This window comes from Lactuca serriola, chromosome 5 (genome assembly GCF_051521515.1).
Source record: "Lactuca serriola cultivar US96UC23 chromosome 5, Lser_US96UC23_V15, whole genome shotgun sequence".
Taxonomy (NCBI): Eukaryota; Viridiplantae; Streptophyta; class Magnoliopsida; order Asterales; family Asteraceae; genus Lactuca; species Lactuca serriola.
In genome coordinates, this window is record NC_136412.1 from 135,045,423 (window position 1) to 135,065,592 (window position 20,170).

Sequence of the window (20,170 nt, forward strand, 5' to 3'; positions counted from 1 at the left end):
TTACCTCGCTGATGTCGGATAATCACTCATGCCCGATCTCCCGACCTAGCGTCCTCCTATATCATAAGTACATCTCTAATTAATACTTTCATGACTCTGCTTGACTAACACTATCAAGTCAATACTGGTCAACCCTGGTCAACCCTGGTCAACGGTCATCCTTTGACCCGACTCGTCGAGTCTTGCATAGACTCGTCGAGTCCATACGGGAACTCAATTCCTCTGTATCCCTTCTGACTCACCGAGTCACTCACAACTCGGAGAATCTTCCACTGGTCTGAATCACGGGACAACCCGACTGAACTCGTCGAGTCTGCCCATGGACTCGGCGAGTTCATTCCATGCACAAACTCAGACGACCCTCTAAGGTCAAATCTATTCCTCTAACCCCTAGATCTATCCTTTCCAAGCTTAATAATCACGTAAAGTCTCTATCTTGATGAACATGCAACATCTATTTGATCATATAAGATGATTTAGCCCCAAATACCATAAACCAAGGCCAAAACCTCCATTGTTCTTCATAAAGCTTGATGAGTAAGGTCCTCTGGACCTGTATGGATCCAGATCCAGAACCTCAGCACAATAAGGGACTAATAGGACATCAAATCTAACCAATAAAGGGTCCAAGAAACCCCAAATCCATAATGACATCATAAGAACAGAAGAAGAGTCGAATTACTACCTGAAATGTGATGCTCTGAGCTTCAAATCCACAGAATAGCAACCTCCTTTTCTTCCTCTTGGCTAGAATCTCCTTCTTCTTGCTAAACAACACCTCAAAGGTCAATAATGGCTTCCTTTCTCTCTCAAAACGTTCAAGCACTCAAGGGTTTCTCTCTATGAACTGGCAGCCGCAAATGAAGGCCATAAGGGCCTTTAAATAGGTCTGAAACCCGAGAAATTAGGGTTTCTTTCGTCAGCTCTGACTTGGCGAGTAACTCCATTGGACTCGTCGGGTCCCTCATTAACCATGTCACCCAAATCGCGTCCAGACTCGAAGAGTCTAAGCACCAACTCGTCGAGTCACTTCCATAATAATCAAAAATGCAATTAAATTAATATACTTGGGAAACCAGGTGTTACACTTAGACACCTGATCCAACAAAAACAGTGGAAGATATCCAAAGCTATAAATAAGGCGTAAGGGATTCATTGTTCTTTGCTTATTCTTGGCTTGAAGTTTCACGTCTTCTTTCTCCCTTCTTGTGGAGGAATTTGTTTAGAGTTTGACTCCTCATAGTTATATTTTGATTATGCGTTTTTAAGTTTATTGGTTGTGAACCAAGAGAGGGATTCTAGTTTGAGTCCTTTTCATGTAAACAAGGTCACGCGCACGAGAGCTCAAGCGCGAAGGTCTTTAGCAACAAGAGAGGTATGTGATTCTTCTTTTGTATTTATCTTTTCATAGGGTAGCAATAATTATTATGAAGACATACATCCATAGGTTGCATGTACACTTAGGTATATCATAATTTATTTTTTCACTACCTAGTTTAAGTATATTTGATACAAAGAAAACCTAACTTCTACAACTTTTAGGCCCTAAGTGCAGATGCTACATTATCCATCTGGAGTCAAGAAGGACATCAATGATGTTGCAAGTGGTTGATGGTGGGATGGAACCGATAAAGCAAAAGGCTATTGTGGGGCCATTGAAACGGCTTAACCGAGGCCCTTATATGGTTAGAATGAGGTGGTTGGATGCAAGTTATAGTTCACAAAATCATAGAAAAAATGAGTTTGGTTGCTAAGTTGTGGAAATATGCTTGTCCATTGCTTAGAAACATGCATATTTTTTTATTAGATGTTCATTTCATGCAAAACGATTAATAGTAGAACACCCTTACAATTGTATCATTTTTTAACAACTTTTTTTTGTTCCCGCTCATTGTTTTGCATAGAGCATTTGTAGTGAGGTATGTTGTATTGGATGAGAAGTCTAGGGTTTCTTCATGTTACTCATGGTGGATTAGCATGGAAGAGATGCCTGACACAATTATTACATTACCCATAGTTGAGTTTGGTAAGTTGATATATCCACCATTAGTTTTTAAACTTATACCAAATTCACAAATATAGTATGATCAGGTGTATGTGATTCTTGCAATTATTGATCGACAGTCAACGGATATTTAGCAACAAATTTAATTCTTAAGATTTAATCGTCCATGGCATGTTTGAACGTGTTGTAAAACTCACATTGACTTAAAATAGTAAAAGGAATTCAAATGTACTTACTTACAAAGTTGCAATCAATGTACCACAATGTGCTAATATAAAAGCACCAGGAATAATCAAGTAATCCATTAATCAACTAAATAAACATTCGAACAAAACTTTCATAAAATCGCACCTTTATCGTTAAGCATTATTTGACTTATAGATTTTAACTCACGGGCATGTTAAACGATAAATACATGCACGATTTTACTTTATGTACATTATGAACATCGATTTCTTCCCGAAACTTAATTATAAGTTAAATATAATTAGAAGTATACTATTTATTGTGATTTCATTTAACACATAAATCGTAATTTTAACATTTATTGAACCCATTAAGTTCGTAACCAAACATTTTAATACGTTTGTGCTAGTTACGCCATTTTATGCTGAAAGGCTAAACCATGAATGCCGTATACTCAACCTTAAATAATTACAATGTCAAACGATGAAAGATATTCTCACTTAAACAAGAAAGAAAAATGCATCAACTGTTTTCCAAAAAAAAAAAATCAAGAGTATTGTTGTCATTTACCAAAACACCTATAATAGTCTAACCATATCAGGTGTTGCCCCTCGTTAAAGTCGACGGTTCTTGTTTTGTCGGAGACATATGTGGAGCCAAGAGTAGTCTAGAAATGATTAAATTTACTTTAAAAAAAGTTACTCAAGTACTCTGGGCTGTGGCCATGTATATATAAGAGCTCTCAAAAAATTATATATAAAAAATCAAGCAATAAAAGTGTAATTTTGCGTAACCTTAGGGTTCTATTTGAAGATATGTACAATAGAAGGGGAGGTTGATGAAAATCACCAACGCTAGAGATCAGGGTTATAGGGTTACGCCCAAACATTTCTTAACCATTATATATACGATGTTCACTTTCATTTCAATACGATTTCGCAGCCGCTGTCAATCTAGATCAGAATCGTTTCTTACATATATGAAAATCATGCATTGTTTTCATTAAGTTATCGACTCATGATAATCACCAAGAGTTTCATGTGTCGATTTTTTTTTTCTTTATCATGCACAATAGATCCAAAAAGTACTGCTAGTAAGGATCCGCCATATGCATTTTGGTGTTTCCAAGATTGTGTTGTTCGCCTGTCAGTCACATTATATATTGATCTGTATTCTGTTGTCAGCCTAGAAGAATCAGATCGGTATCAGTTAGGTGTTCATAGCATTTCAAGAGTCGGTTTTGTAGGTTTGTCCGAGGCCCCTAGGTTGAAAAGGTAAATTTATATAACGTTTTCTTATGTAAATGTTTGGATTCCAATCAATTTTTCTGCTCAACTTTCCAATTTCTGCTATATCTAGTAACGTTAATTTCATTAGTCTAAAGCTGACATCTACTTCAATTCATATTGAATACTGTTTGGAAATTACGGAGATCGTGTTGCAGATCTGATCTGTAGTTCTTTACATGCTTTTTCCTCAAATATCAAGAAAGATACTGATACGTGGTGATCGAGTTAATGATCTTTTTAAAGCAAAAAGATCTGACAGAGTCTTTAGTTTTAGTCATTTTAATTTTTGAATCCGAAGGTGTTTCAGTAATTTTTTTTTGTGTGTGGCAAACCAAAAAAGTTAACTAATGGTCATTATAATAAATAGGATGAAGTGGTTGGCTGAGACGAATCCTGGGAAGATGAGGCAAAAGACGAAAGGACGGCTCCCCTGTAAGTTGTCCAACCTACAGTTAATATGATTAATTTTTAATATGTGCAGTTTGTAATTATGACCTCTATTGTGGACTCATAAAGTTTTATGGGTTAATGTTTCATTTCAGACTGAATTTGCTCAGTTGATATCATCTACGTGGAAAAACCACGTGGTATCTGTAGCGGATATGGTGTTCTTTGGCTGCAGAGTGGATTAATCTTTGTTTAAAACCCTTTTTATTTTCTATCAGCGTATTTGTATGAGTATAAATATATATGAAATGTGTATGTGTATGTGTATGTGTATGTGTATGTGTATCAGTGTATCTAACATAATAAATAAGAATGATTTTGTCATATGTCTTATTTTCCTTGACATTTGTCATTTTAATTTTTTTTTAAATTATTTAATATCCACTTGTCATTTTTATAGTTTTTCATTTTTTATTCAAATTTCACCTATTAAATGCCACCTCATTTTAGTTAATTTTATAAATATATTAATTAATGTAGATAATAACTTTCTATTTTTCAATTCCTCTTTCTATCAATATATTACTTAATGTGTGTATATCCTCTACTATATTAAAACTGTGCGGCTTAGTCCACGTGTAATTTGCTATCCCTCCCCTCAAGTTTTTTTCCCGCTCATATTATCAAACTGTACTACCGATTTTACCCTTTCGTTTTTGTTATTCTATCTATTCCTTCTTAATCTTAATCAGGATACTATAATCTAGTTGTTTATCTTTTCAACTCAAATTTTGAAATAAAAATATTTTGTTTATCTGTTTAAAAGCCTGATTTTTCTCCATTCAATCAATTTCTCTTCTTTTACACAATGAATTTCAAATCATTCTCAATTTCCCGATTTACTTGTAAAGTTTGTTTCAAAATGTAGCGGGTGGGTTTGAAGAATTTGTTCAATCAGAAGACAAGGAACTAAACCGGTAACGATAAAGAAAAAGTAAGTACCAGGTGCTATTTGGCGTCTCACGTTATCTCAATCTTGCTTAAGAATTCTCGGGTGGAAGAAATTCGTCAAAAGAGAACGACTCAGAAGTTAAGCAAAACGTCTTCCGAACTTGAGATCACGAAGCCTCCAAGCCCTAAAGGTAACCTTTAATTTCACTAATGTGTATAGGTTAATTGATTTTCAAGGTCAAATTCATTGAATTCTCTTTATGTTATATTCAACGAGAGGTTGCCGGGATTTTGAAATCATTTAGCACTACTAAAATTTCAGAGGTTGGTACTTACTAATTTGATTTTATCATCTCATACATTTTTATTAGATATGGAAAAAAATTTTCTTTTCAATTGAAAAATCTATCATTTTTTAGTTCAGGTAAGTTTCATCTACCATATGTTTGATAAAATGCCTAGGGGAACCATGGATTAGACTTTAAAGATTCAAACCTTAATTTCTTTCTTATTTGCAGCATGAATTGGATTTTAAAAACTTTTAGGGATATAATTTAAACCACTAAATTCATAGAAACGATTATTAGTTAGATCCACAAAACTATAATTGCAATGTAAAACACAAAGAATTCAAGAAAATTCCAACTTCAGTATTAAGGTCAACAGCAAAAAGTGTGACTGCGTTCGATTGTATGTTTATGTAACTGTGTGGATTCAAAGAATATGTATTCGAATACAAAAATACAATGTTTTTAACAAATTCTTGATTCTAACAACAGATTAATGGATTCGAAATTAAAGGCATGGATCTCTACAAAGATACTTACACCATTAAAGTTAAAGTTATTTTTCTTTGGAGACAACCAGACTTGAAAATTCCTTCGGAGACCTTGCCTATTGTGTGAAAGTTTAGTTAAAGGTTATTCACAAGCTAATGTGGTTGATTGCTCATTAGTAGAGTATTTTTAAAATCATTGATAGTTAATTGAAGACAATGAAAGAGAACTTTTTAAGTTTTATAAACTTTTAAACTATATTGATGATCCTTTTACAAAAATTACTTATTTTTTCTGGAAAAAAAGTCATTTTGGAAGGCAAGCAATGCAATTTTTTAAAGTTTAAATGATCCTAAAAGGGTAACATTTCCTATTGTTGGGTCCTATAAATTTGGGTGTAGTATTAATGTATTACTAATTGTAGAACTTCTTGATAAGCTTCTTGCATTTTTATTGTTGTTTGGAATATTTTTGATTAGAACATTTTTTGACCTTTCTGATGATCTTGGTGGGCTTCGAAGAGTTGGATCAATTGCAGCGTTTGTACACCTTTCAAACCCATTCATTTCATCAACATCTTTTTATATTGGTAAACATATAGGCTCTGTTTGATAAAAACACAACAATATTAAATTATTTTATTTATAACTTCCGTATTTTTGGTCCTTTTTTGTTCTAGAGGGAGGGGTAAAGTTGGAAACTTACCTTCGCAACAATGTGTATTGCCTTTAAGTGGATAGATTTTTCCTTCCTTGCCCTCCTTCTCCTCAAGATCCGCAAACTGCTGCTTGAATCGATTCATACCACTGAAATAGGATAAAGGGTATTTTAGTCAATTAAAAATAGTTAAAAATATTTAAAATTGACATTTCTATGAAAATATGTGAAATCTAACATTGGATACATGAAGCTTATGTGTTTTTTTGCCATGGAGGTACTCTTGCAGTATCTGGGGGTGACACTCTAGGATTTGTGACTTGAAAAGGACGAAAATACCCTAGAGCAAATGCATGCTAAACAAAGGAAAGGTAAAATTGTAGAATATGAGCATACCTCTCTATAAATCATCTCTCTAACATCATTCTTTGATAATCTACTCCTTTCAAAATCAAACTCAAGTTTTGAAATCGGTTATTTTGATGATTCAGTTTCCAAGTTAGCTAAACTATAAAAATATGGATCTGCTACAGGCTGCAAACATTAATACAATTAAATTATCAGTAAACAAATATAATATTTTGAATTTTGAATTGATCTAACAAATATATTTAAAACAAAATGTTATAAAGTTTTAGTAGAGCTTATCTCTTCAGCAAATATTCGGTCAACAAGGTCAAACACATGCAATCTTTCAAGATTTCCGTTTTTTATTAGAAAATTTGAAATGTTATGTATGTATTCATTATACTGGTGGGGTTTTCTGGATTTCTTGGGGAGATTTCAAGTGGGAATTGATTTGGTACCAAATATAGCGAGATTTGAGCATTTGATAGTTGTCTTGATACACGAGTTGGTGGTGTTGTCTTTTCTTATATTTAAAACTTTAAGAAACAACTTGACTTTAGAATGAATTAAAGAGTTACCCATTACATTTTTTAGTACAAAATGCTTTTGTTTAGTTGCAAATTTTGTGTACGTGAGTAAAATTGCAGATTTAGCACATGAATTTTTTTTTTTAAATTGAATTTAAATATTGTTATTTTTGTTCTTAAATCTTATTATATTTTATTTATTTTTCTTTAGTTGAATATTTATGGATATCAATAACTGGGAAAACAATTACAGGGGACTTAGTATTGAAGTATAAATTATTTTTTTTCATAGTTACTAAATACCTACAAATGACAATGTAGATCAATTTAAAAAAAATACATTTTCAACATTCATTATTTTCTCAAAAGCTATGAAATCTTATTTTACTAGACAAACAAAGTTATGTTTTTACTTTTAACATCAGGTTTTATGCAAAAAAAAGTTTCAATATTTTAGGAACTTTTTTGATAAAGTCCTAAAAATAAATTTTTGAACAAGGAAAAATCCTGATTATTTATTTTTTTGCCCAATTAACGAAAACCTCATTATTTTATTTTGACAGGAAATATAAGATTATCATGTAAATTTAAAGAATCATGACATTTCTACATAAAACCATTTTAAAATCTATATATTTTTACTTTATCAACCGTGGAGTTCCACGGGTTTAAACCTAGTGTGTGTGTATATATATATATATATATATATATATATATATATATATATATATATATATATTAAGTAGCGAATATGGTGTTCTTTGGCTGCAGAGTGGATTAATCTTTGTTTAGAACCTTTTTTATTTTCTATCAGCGTATTTGTATCAGTATAAATATATATGAAATGTGTATGTGTATGTGTATCTGTACGTGTATCAATGTATCTAACATAATAAATAAGAATGATTTTGTCATATGTCCTATTTTTCTTGACATTTGTCATTTTAATAAAAAAATTAAATTATTTAATATCCACTTGTCATTTTTATAGTTTTTCATTTTTTATTCAAATTTCACGTATTAAATGCCACCTCATTTTAGTTAATTTTATAAATATATTAGTTTAATGTCTCTCTCTCTCTCTCTCTCTCTCTCTATATATATATATATATATATATATATATAAATGTAGATAGTACATTTTCATTTAATTCATATTAGTTAATTTTATTATGATAGATTAATTAAGATCAAATTACATAAATAGTCCATGTGGTTTATGAACATTATCTTTGTGGTTACCAAAACATGCGTTAATGATTTTTTTGCTCACACCGTTATTTTTGGTCCTTTTAATAAACTACGTAATACACGGGTCTCATACCTAGGGTATATGAATTTGAATACCACAAGATCCTATAAATATATTTCATATCACTCAAACTTTTATTATAAGACATGCAAGCACGCATTTCATAAAGGAACAACATTTCAAATGTATTAATTTTTCAATACTTTCCCCAATTAGAAAGTGTCACTTTAGCGTTTGTAGCTGGAAAAAAAAATCCACATCTACCGAGACATGGAATATACACAATAAGTCTCAAAAAATATAAGTGAGTATTATTTGTATGATGTTCTTTAAACAAATGGGTGTTTATTTTTCTAAAAACAGAGCTAGTGAGAGGCCAGCGTTACATTTAGTTGAGGCAATATTTACGAGGATCGATAGACCAGATAAACCAACAAAACTATTCATCTTTTCAAGCTCTAATACCTAACTAATCGAAGCCTGGATGTCACCTACTAACTCTTTGCTGCTCTTGGATTTGAAACAAAAGACAACCTTAGGCAATCTTTACAGGAGCAACCACGTGGTATAACCTCAAAAATAAATCAATGATGGACACCCTAGTAATAGGGATGTCCCTCCAAACTGACACAAAATCACACTTACCATGATGACTTTTGGGTAGTCTAGAAATAAGTGTGACTTAAATTCATTACTAGCCACACAGAGGGTGCCACACAGAGGGTGCATATAGGTGATTGCAAAGGGATCCCAATTCTGTGGAGGTTCAATCTAGTTTATAGATGACCAACTAACACGAAAAGTTAAGATGTTTGCCTTGGCATTTGCAATGCGATTCCAAATAGTTTTGCAAGTACTATATTTTGACAAAACGTCATCATTAATGAACCTGATGGAGGACACCGAGAAATTGCCATCATTGATTTCAAGCCATCTTGACCTATTGTTTTTGATAGAAAACATGGAAAGAAAGTCCAAATTCAAATAATTAAAATAAGTCTAAAGATTAATGATATCGCCCCAAATGCCGCTTTTCCATGTCATCATTCTGTCTCTCTCTATAGTGTCGTTATAAATTTTTTCCGGATAGACCATTAGTCAATATCGAACCATCACCACCATTTTCCTAATAAAGCGGGATTAAATGATATGTCAATGTTGAAACCACATTTTTCCTTGGAATGTAAAATATTTTCCCTAGCAATATAAATAATTTTCTTATTATCATCCAAACCAACCTAAAAGAATTTATAATAAGATGCTCTCAATCTTTTGATGACTCCATTTGGCACCTTGAAAAGAGAGAACAAGTAGGTCCCAAGGCAACCATAAACAATAATGCATAAGATTAATCAACCTCCAAAAGTGTTTTGTCGGACAATCTAAAAAAACTATATAGACTGAGAATTTTCAACAGTATTTAGTTTTCCAAGATGATATTATTGTTATCTTCACACCCACCGGAACACCATGATAGGAGAAAGCAAACAAACCGATGGCGCAAGCCAACCATGTACGCAGGTTTTGAACCTCCGAGTCAGTTATACGAGTTAGCATGACTTTACTTTTAGCCAGGTTCCTTTTAGGCCGGGCGCAACAAAGAAACACCTCATAATAGTACAAAAATGACGTATGACCACATGTTTTGGAAACATGCTTGTCATGTATTTGGTTACTTGTGTCACTAAAGGTAATTTATTAAATTCCAATAATGTTTTATTTACATATTATCTAAAAACCGTCAACATTGCAAACTATGTTCACACATTTTGTCATTGTTTTACATAAAAAATGTGACAAATACTAGTCAATAGTGACGTTCGATCATTATGACTGTAAGTATTTTATTATGACAATTAAAAAAAACATGTGATAATAAGTATTTTATTACAACACTTTAATTTCATATGTATGTTTTAAATTAATGATATTGAATAAAAAAAAGTAACATGCGACTCTATGTATTTTATTATGACATTAAAAAAAACGTGTAACTAAAAGTATTTATAATGACGTTTTGATTTTTATATGTGTCCAAAACTAAAAATAATAACAATAAAACAAAATATGACACTATAACTGTTTTATGGTTACAATGTTGAAAAATAAAGAAAAATAAAACAAGTATTCAGAGGAGGTCCAATTTTTTGTATCACTTCAAAACTTATGTTTTCAACCATCCAAATCCTGAAAATATTTAAAGCATCCAATGCAGTCTCTACACTGCTTCCTCTCATTGCTCATCTCCTTCCTTCCATCTTGGTACTGGTCCTCCCCTCTCTTCTATGAAATATTCCTCAGTCGCCTACAAACTCCTTAACCCTGCTCCAACGACTCTCTCTAGTGCTTCACTGGCACTACCTCCGTCCACCTAACTTGCGTTACTCCCACTCTGCCTAACCAGTGTATCTACCATGCTTCGTTATCTCCTTCCAGTTTTGCTTCTTCTTCTACAATTTGTAATGTACCTTTCAATCTGTTTATATGGTTTTAATTTTAGGGCTTTTGAGAAAATGAAATAAGAGAAATGGTGTTTTATGAGCCAAGAAGGTGAAATAATATTATCCAGGTAAAAAATCTCTCATCTCCTTCCAATTTCACCTCAAGCGGTCAATCTGCAAATGTCCACTCAAACGTGTATGTCGCCAAAGAAACACATCCATCACAACCTCTGCAAATTTTAATCGTCGCCCTAGTTCCGAAACAATTCCTTGACTTACTTTTTTTTTGAGATCAGATATTGCATTGAGCACGATTCCACTCAAGGTAATATGTTCCTAATTTTCTTCTTTAAGCCCTAATTTAGATGAAACCATGACTGAGCTTGGAATTTTCATTGAAGGTGGTAAACATAGTCTTTCATTTGCAAGTGGAGAGCTTCTGGTGGATCTGTTTATAATGATTACAACCATGGTTGGATTTACTTCCTATTTAAACTCATAAAACTTCATTTTTGATTGTTTTGTTTGAAAATGAAGATTACATCCATGACTTACATTTACAACAGGTTGTGGAGTGGTATGGTTTAGCTAAATCTATACAAGAACTCACACCAATGACCTTTGAAGCAAATGATCCATGCTTCCATTTTAATTCTCATGAGATGTATCTTATTTCTTAACATTTTTTTCTTCTTATTTCAACGTGTTTCACGTTTAGGGATGGGTTCTAGGTATCAAGAACACAAGGAAGGGTGAAGGTACATAAATCATTGGAAATTCTTTATATCTTTTATTGCTAGATGTTATGTACCTTCTTTTCATTAATGCCCACTTTGGTATTTATCCAAAGAGAGCAAGTGATTAATGGTCAGAAACTTTCCCTTTTGTGCTTTTGCTTCTGAATCGTTGGGAAATGAGTTAGAAAGTATGTTGCTGTTTTGAGTAAAAAATGTAATCACATTGGCATTATATATAAAAGATTAAGTATGTTGCGTATATTCATTACAAGAGATGATTTCTTTTCTTTAAGAGGCGATGATGCGTAAAAGATAGAGTATGTTGTCTATATTATGTGAAAAAAATAAAATATGTTGCTTATACGAATTGATGATTTTTTTCTCTTTCTGCTGATGCAGATGTGTTTAAGAATGGGACTAATGGGGATGGTGTATATGAACTTGAGCCTGTTGGTAATGTTGCATTTGTACACGTGATGGCTTGAGAGTTGGAGATAACGACTTCTTGTAATGATTTATCAAATTGTTGTTGTAAACATATTGTCTATATGTGAAATATAAATGATGTATTTTGTTTATTAATTTAATTTGTTTATCAGAGTAACGTACATGATATTAATTGGCCAATATTTGGCATATAAATGGTTTTAAGTTGTTCAATAATAATCATGAAAAATGAAAAAGTGTTATTAAATGTCAACAATAGTCACAACATAATCTATTATGTGTCACTAAAAATCCATAACAGTCACGAAAAACAAAAAAAAAAACTTGTGACTAAAAGCAGTTTATTGACACGATTTAATATATTACTTGTTACAAAAAGTGAATAACTGTTATGACAAAAAAAAAACAAGTGATTGACTGTAGTTTATTGTCATGTTTTAATATATTACGTGTCACTAAAATTCAACAATAGTCATGACAAACCAAAAAAATGTATGACTAATAGTAGTTATCGTCATGGTTTAACATATTACATGTCACTAATAGTCAACAATAGTAATGAGAAACAAAAAAACAAGACTAAAAGTAGTTTATGGTCACTCTTTAATCTATTACGTCACTAAAAGTCAGTAACGGTCATGTAAATAAAACAACATGTGATGGAAAGTAGTCTATGGTGACAGTTATCGAAAAATGGTTGAAAAAACTACAAAAATTAGTACATTATGGTGACCGCTTTTACTTATAGTAACAGCTTTTGTGGGTTATATTCACTACAATTAAACTTCACCACAACTTGTCTTTAATGATGCTATCTTTCGTTTCATATCGAATGAAAATAGAACGTCATAAAATGTCGTTTCTCATTACCCTTATAAGATTTATCATGTTTTCTTTTCCACCGTGAGAGTATATATATATATATATATATATATATATATATATATATATATATATATATATATATATATATATATAGGTTCAAATGTTTCGTATAACTATTGTACGCGTGTATGAACCAATGAGAATTTAACAATGTTTTAATCATTAATTATATTAATAAGGATATATTAGTAATATTACATATATCTATTAATTAATATCCAAATTTAACCATTGATATCCCATTTTTGGGGGATCGATGTTTTTTTACGTATTATATAACCCTAGACATCTACCTCACGCCTTAAAAGAAATCGACCTTACATCCTCACAGATGGCCGCCTTCGAAATCATCTCGGCTCCTGCTATATCAAAGGCCTCACCCGTCGTTCTCTCTATGTCGTTTGTACTTTTAACATTTATTGAAACCATTAATTTTATTGTGATTTCATTTAACACATAAATCGTACTTTTAACATTTATTGAAACCATTAATTTTGTAACCAAACAAGTTAATACGTTTGTGCTAATTACGTCATTTTATGTTGAAAGGCTAAACCATGAATACCGTATACTCAACCTCGAATAATTACAATGTCAAACGATGAAAGATATTCTCACTTAAACAAGAAAGAAAAATGTATCAACAGTTTTTCCAAAAATAAAAAATCAGAGTATTTTTGCCATTTCCCGAAACACTTATAATAGTCTAACCGTATCAGGTGTTGCCCCTCCTTGAAGTTGACGGTTCTTGTTTTCTCGGAGGCATATGTGAAACTTAGAGTAGTCTTGAAATGATTAAATTTACGTTAGAAAAAGTTTCTCAAGTACTGTGGGCTGTGGCCATGTATATATAAGAGCTCTCAAAAAATTACATATAAAAAATCAAGCAATAAAAGTGTAATTTTGCGTAACCTTAGGGTTCTATTTGAAGATATGTACAATAGTAGGGGAGGTTGACGAAAATCACCAACGCTAGAGATCTGGGTTATAGGGTTACGCCCACACATTTCTTAACCATTATATATACGATGTTCAGTTTCATTTCAATACCATTTCGCAGCGGCTGTCATTCTAGATCAGAATGGTTTCTTACATATATGAAAATCATGCATTGTTTTCATTAAGTTATTGACTCATGATAATCACCAAGAGTTTCATGTGTCGATTTTTTTTTCTTTATCATGCACAATTGATCCAAAAAGTACTGCTAGTAAGGATCCGCCATATACATTTTGGTGTTTCGAAGATTATGTTGTTCGACTGTCACTCACACTATACTTTGATGTGTATTCTGTTGTCAGCCTAGTAGAATCAGATTACTATGAGTTAGGTGTTCATAGCATTTCAAGAGTTGGTTTTGTAGGTTTGTCCGTGGCCCCTAGCTTGAAAAGGTAAATTTATATAACGTTTTCTTATGTAAATGTTTCGATTCCAATCAATTTTTCTGCTCAACTTTCCAACTTCTGCTATATCTAGTAACGTTAATTTCATTAGTCTAAAGCTGACATCTACTTCAATTCATATTGAATACTGTTTGGAGATTATGGAGATTGTGTTGCAGATCTGATCTGTAGTTCTTTACATGCTTTTTCCTTAAATATCAAGAAAGATGCTGATACGTGGTGATCGAGTTAATGATCTTTTTAAAGCAAAAAGATCTGACAGAGTCTTTAGTTTTAGTAATTTTAATTTTTGAATCTGAAGGTTTTTCAATAATTTTTTTTTTGTGTGTGGCAAACCAAAAAAGTTAACTAATGTTCATTATAATAAATAGGATGAAGTGGTTGGCTGAGACAAATCCTGGGAAGATGAGGCAAAAGACGGAAGGAGGGCTCCCCTGTAAGTTGTCCAACCTACAGTTAATATGATTAATTTTTAATACAACAACTCCTTTACCATTAATGATGGTCAAAACATCTTCATGTTGATATGATTAATTTTTAATATGTGCAGTTTGTAATTATCACCTCTATTGTGGACTCATAAAGTTTTATGGGTTAATGTTTCATTTCAGACTGAATTTGCTCAGGAGATATCATCTAAAGGAAAAACCACGTGGTATCTGTATGTGTATGTGTATGTGTACGTGTCTTTGCTGATAAAAGTAGCGGATATGGTGTTCTTTGGCTGCAGAGTGGATTAATCTTTGTTTAGAACCCTTTTTATTTTCTAGCAGTGTATTTGTATGAGTGTAAATATATATTAAATGTGTATGTGTATGTGTATGTGTATGTGTACGTGTATCAATGTCTCTACGATAATAAATAAGATTGATTTTGTCATATGTCCTATTTTCATTGACATTTGTCATTTTAAATTTTTTTTTTTTAAATTATTTAATATCCACTTGTCATTTTTATAGTTTTTCATTTTTTATTCAAATTTCACTTATTAAATGCCACCTCATTTTAGTTAATTTTATAAATATATTAATTAATGTAGATAATAATTTTCTACTTTTAAATTCCTCTTTTTATTAATATATTAGTTAATGTGTGTGTGTGTCTATATATATATATATATATATATATATATATATATATATATATATATAAATATATATATATATATATATATATATATATATATATATATATATATATTAAATAGCGGATATATTGCTCTTTGGCTGCAGAGTGGATTAATCTTTGTTTAGAACCGTTTTTATTTTCTATCAGCGTATTTGTATGAGTATAAATATATATGAAATGTGTATATGTATGTGTATGTGTATGTGTATGTGTATCAATGTATCTAACATAATAAATAAGAATGATTTTGTCATATGTCTTATTTTCCTTGACATTTGTCATTTAAATTTTTTTTTAAATTATTTAATATCCACTTGTCATTTTTATAGTTTTTCATTTTTTATTCAAATTTCACCTAATAAATGCCACCTCATTTTAGTTAATTTTATAAATATATTAATTAATGTAGATAATAACTGTCTATTTTTGAATTCCTCTTTCTATTAATATATTAGTTAATGTGTCTCTATGTGTGTGTATATATATATATATATATATATATATATATATATATATAAATGTAGATAGTACATTCCATTTATGAATTCATATTAGTTAATTTTATTAAGATAGATTAATTGTGATCAAATTACATAAATAGTCCATGTGGTTTAACAGATGTCACAAACTCAGTGGTTACTTTTTTTTATGAACGTTTTTTTGTGGTTACCAAAACATGCGTTAATGATTTTTTTGCTTACACCGTTAGTTTTGGTTCTTTTAATAAACCTACGTAATACACGGGTCTCATACCTAGTGTATATGAATTTGAATACCACAAGATCCTATAAACATATTTCATATCGCTCAAACTTTTATTATAAGACATGCAAGCACACGTTTCATAAAGGAACAACATTTCAAATGTATTAACTTTTCAATACTTTCCCTAATTAGAAAATGTCACTTTAGCGTTGGTAGCTGGAAAAATTTCCACATCTACCGAGACATGGAATATACACAATAAGTCTCAAAAAATATAAGTGAGTATTATTTGTATGATGTTCTTTAAACAAATGGGTGTTTATTTTATCTAAAAACAAAGCTAGTGAGAGGCCAGAGTTACATTTAGTTGAGGCAAATCTTTACGAGGATCGATAGACCAAATAAACCAACAAAACTATTCTTCTTTTCTAGCTCTAATACCTAACTAATCAAAGCCTGGATCTCACCTACTAACTCTTTGCTGCTCTTGGATTTGAAACAAAAGACAACCTTAGGCAATCTTTACAGGAGCAACCACGTGGTATAACCTCAAAAATAAATCAATGATGGACACCCTAGTTTACTAGGGATGTCCCTCCAAAACTGACACAAAATCACACTTACCATGATGACTTTTGGGTAGTCTAAAAATAAGTGTGACTCAAATTCATTACTAGCCACACAAAGGGTGCATATAGGTGATTGCAAAGGGATCCCAATTCTGTGGAGGTTCAATCTAGTGTATAGATGACCAACCTAACACGAAAAGTTAAGATGTTTGCCTTGGCATGTGCAATGCGATTCCAAATAGTTTTGCAAGTACTATATTTTGACAAAACGTCATCATTAATGAACCTGATGGAGGACACCGAGAAATTGCCATCATTGATTTCAAGCCATCTTGACCTATTGTTTCTGATAGAAAACATGGAAAGAAAGTCCAAATTCAAATAATTAAAATAAGTCTGAAGATTAATGATATTGCCCCAAATGCCGCTTTTCCAAGCCATCATTCTGTCTCTCTCCATAGTGTCGTTATAAATTTTTTCCAGATAGACCATTAGTCAATATCGAACCATCACCACCATTTTCCTAATAAAGCGGGATTAAATGATATGCCAATGTTGAAACCACATTTTTCCTTGGAATGTAAAATATTTTCCCTAGCAATATAAGTAATTTTCTTATTATCATCCAAACCAACCCAAAAGAATTTATAATAAGATGCTCTCAATCTTTTGATGACTCCATTTGGCACCTTGAAAAGAGAGAACAAGTAGGTACCAAGGCAACCATAAACAATAATGCATAAGATTAATCAACCTCCAAAAGTGTTTTGTCGGACAATCTAAAAAAACTATATAGACTGAGAATTTTCAACAGTATTTAGTTTTCCAAGATGATATTATTGTTATCTTCACACCCACCGGAACACCATGATAGGAGAAAGCAAACAAACCGAATGCGCAAGCCAACCATGTACGCAGGTTTTGAACCTCCGAGTCAGTTATACGAGTTAGCACGACTTTACTTTTAGCCAGGTTCCTTTTAGGCCGGATGCAACAAAGAAACGCCTCATAATAGTACAAAAATGACCTATGACCACATGTTTTGGAAACATGCTTGTCATGTATTTGGTTAATTGCGTCACTAAAGGTAATTTATTAAATTCCAATAATGTTTTAATTACATATTATCTAAAAACCGTCAACATTGCAAACTATGTTCACACATTTTGTCATTGTTTTACATAAAAAAATGTGACAAATACTAGCCAGTAGTGTCGTGCGATCATTGTGACTGTAAGTATTTTATCATGACAACTAAAAAAACATGTGATAATAAGTATTTTATTATAACACTTTAATTTCTTAGGTATGTTTAAAATTAATGATTTTGAATAAAAAAAAAGTAACATGCGACTCTAAGTATTTTATTACGACATTAAAAAAAAAGATGTAACTAAAAGTATTTTATAACGACGTTTTGATTTTTATATGTGTCCAAAACTAAAAATAATAACAATAAAACAAAATATGACACTATAACTGTTTTATGGTTACAATGTTGAAAAATAAAGAAAAATAAAACAAGAGGGGGTCCAATTTTTTGTATCTCTTCAAATCTTATGTTTTCAACCATCAAAATCCTGAAAATATTTAAAGCATCCAAATTCCCTAAATGTTTCAAAAGTCCCAAATTATCCCCTTCACTTTTGGCTTTCGCTCATAATCGCCCTAACACACCCTAATCGATGACTGATCTGTTTTTGCATTTTGGCTTCTCCCCTGGAACGAGTGATTCCACACACTTCCTCAAGCGTTTCCTACACCACCTCCGGCGCTAACCCACTACACGTCGTCTCCAACCTACGATGTTCCCCATAAGTGATTACAGTCTCCAACAACACTACCGTCAGCAGCACCAACACCAACACCTCCACCCTTCCACTGCAGTCTCTACACTGCTTCCTCTCATTGCTCATCTCCTTCTTTCCTTCATGGTACCGGTCCTCCCCTCTCTTCTATGAAAGATTCTTCAGTCGCCTGCAAACTCCTTAACCGTGCTCCAACGACTCTCTCTAGTGCTTCACCGGCGCTGCCTCCGCTCCACCTAACTTGCGTTACTCCCACTCTGCCTACCCAGTGTATCTTCCATGCTTCGTTATCTCCTTCCAGTTTTGCTTCTTCTTCTACAATTTGTAATGTGCCTTTCAATCTATTTATATGGTTTTAATGTTTAGGGCTTTTGAGAAAAAGAAATAAGAGAAATGGTGTTTTAAGAGCCAAGAAGGTGAAATAATAATATCCAGGTAAAAAATCTCTCATCTCCTTCCAATTTCACCTCAAGCGGTCAATCTGCAAATGTTCACTCAAACATGGTTGTCGCCAAAGAAACACATCCATCACAACCTCTGCAAATTTTAATCGTCGCCCCTAGTTCCCAAACAATTCCTTGACTTACTTTGTTTTTGAGATCAGATATTGCATTGAGCACGATTCCACTCAAGGTAATATGTTCCTGATTTTCTTCTGTAAGCCCTAATTTAGATGAAACGATGACTGAGCTTGGAAATTTCATTGACGGTGGTAAACATAGTCTTTCATTTGCAACTCGAGAGCTTTCTGGTGGATCTGTTCATAATGATTACAACCATGGTTGGATTTACTTCCTTTTTAAACTCGTAAAACTTGATTTTTGATTGTTTTGTTTGAAAATGAAGATTACATCCACGACTTACATTTACAACAGGTTGTGGAGTGGTATGGTTTAGCTAATTCTATACAAGAATTCACACCAATGACCTTTGAAGCAAATGATCCATGCTTCCATTTTAATTCTCATGAGATGTATCTTATTTCTTAACATTTTTTCTTCTTATTTCAACGTGTTTCACGTTTAGGGATGGGTTCTAGGTATCAAGAACATAAAGAAGGGTGAAGGTACATAAATCATTGGAAATTCTTTATATCTATTATTGCTAGATGTTATGTACCTTCTTTTCATTAATGCCTACTTTGGTATTTATCCAAAGAGAGCAAGTGATTAATGGTCAGAAACTTTCCCTTTTGTGCTTTTGCTTCTGAATCGTTGGGAAAGGATTTAGAAAGTATGTTGCTGTTTTGAGTATAAAATGTAATCACATTGGTATTATGTATAAAAGATTAAGTATGTTGTGTATATTCATTAAAAGAGATGATTTCTTTTCTTTAAGAGGTGTGATGCGTAAAAGATAGAGTTTGTTGTCTATATTATGTGTAAAAAATAAAATATGTTGCTTATACGAATTCATGATTTTTTTCCCTTTCTGCTAATGCAGATGCGTTTAATAATGGGACTAATGGGGATGGTGTATATGAACTTGAGCCCATTGGTAATGTTGCATTTGTACACGTGATGGCTTGATAGTTGGAGATAACGACTTCTTGTAATGATTTATCAAATTGTTGTTGTAAACATATTGTCTATATGTGAAATATAAATGATGTATTTTGTTTATTAATTTAATTTGTTTATCAGAGTAACGTACATGATATTAATTGGCC

At 32.0% G+C, this 20,170-nt stretch overlaps 2 long non-coding RNA genes across 2 annotated transcripts; both read left to right on the forward strand.

Moving 5' to 3' along the window:
* Window positions 1–3,116: 3,116 nt before the first annotated feature.
* Window positions 3,117–4,239, forward strand: LOC145051247 (uncharacterized). Its single transcript, XR_013683482.1, has 3 exons — window positions 3,117–3,465; window positions 3,848–3,912; window positions 4,023–4,239. It is a non-coding gene; the product is annotated as an uncharacterized LOC145051247 (long non-coding RNA).
* A 9,725-nt stretch (window positions 4,240–13,964) lies between these two features.
* LOC145051248 (uncharacterized) lies at window positions 13,965–15,185 on the forward strand. The gene is made up of 3 exons (XR_013683483.1): window positions 13,965–14,279; window positions 14,663–14,727; window positions 14,903–15,185. It is a non-coding gene; the product is annotated as an uncharacterized LOC145051248 (long non-coding RNA).
* The last annotated feature ends 4,985 nt before the right edge of the window (window positions 15,186–20,170 follow it).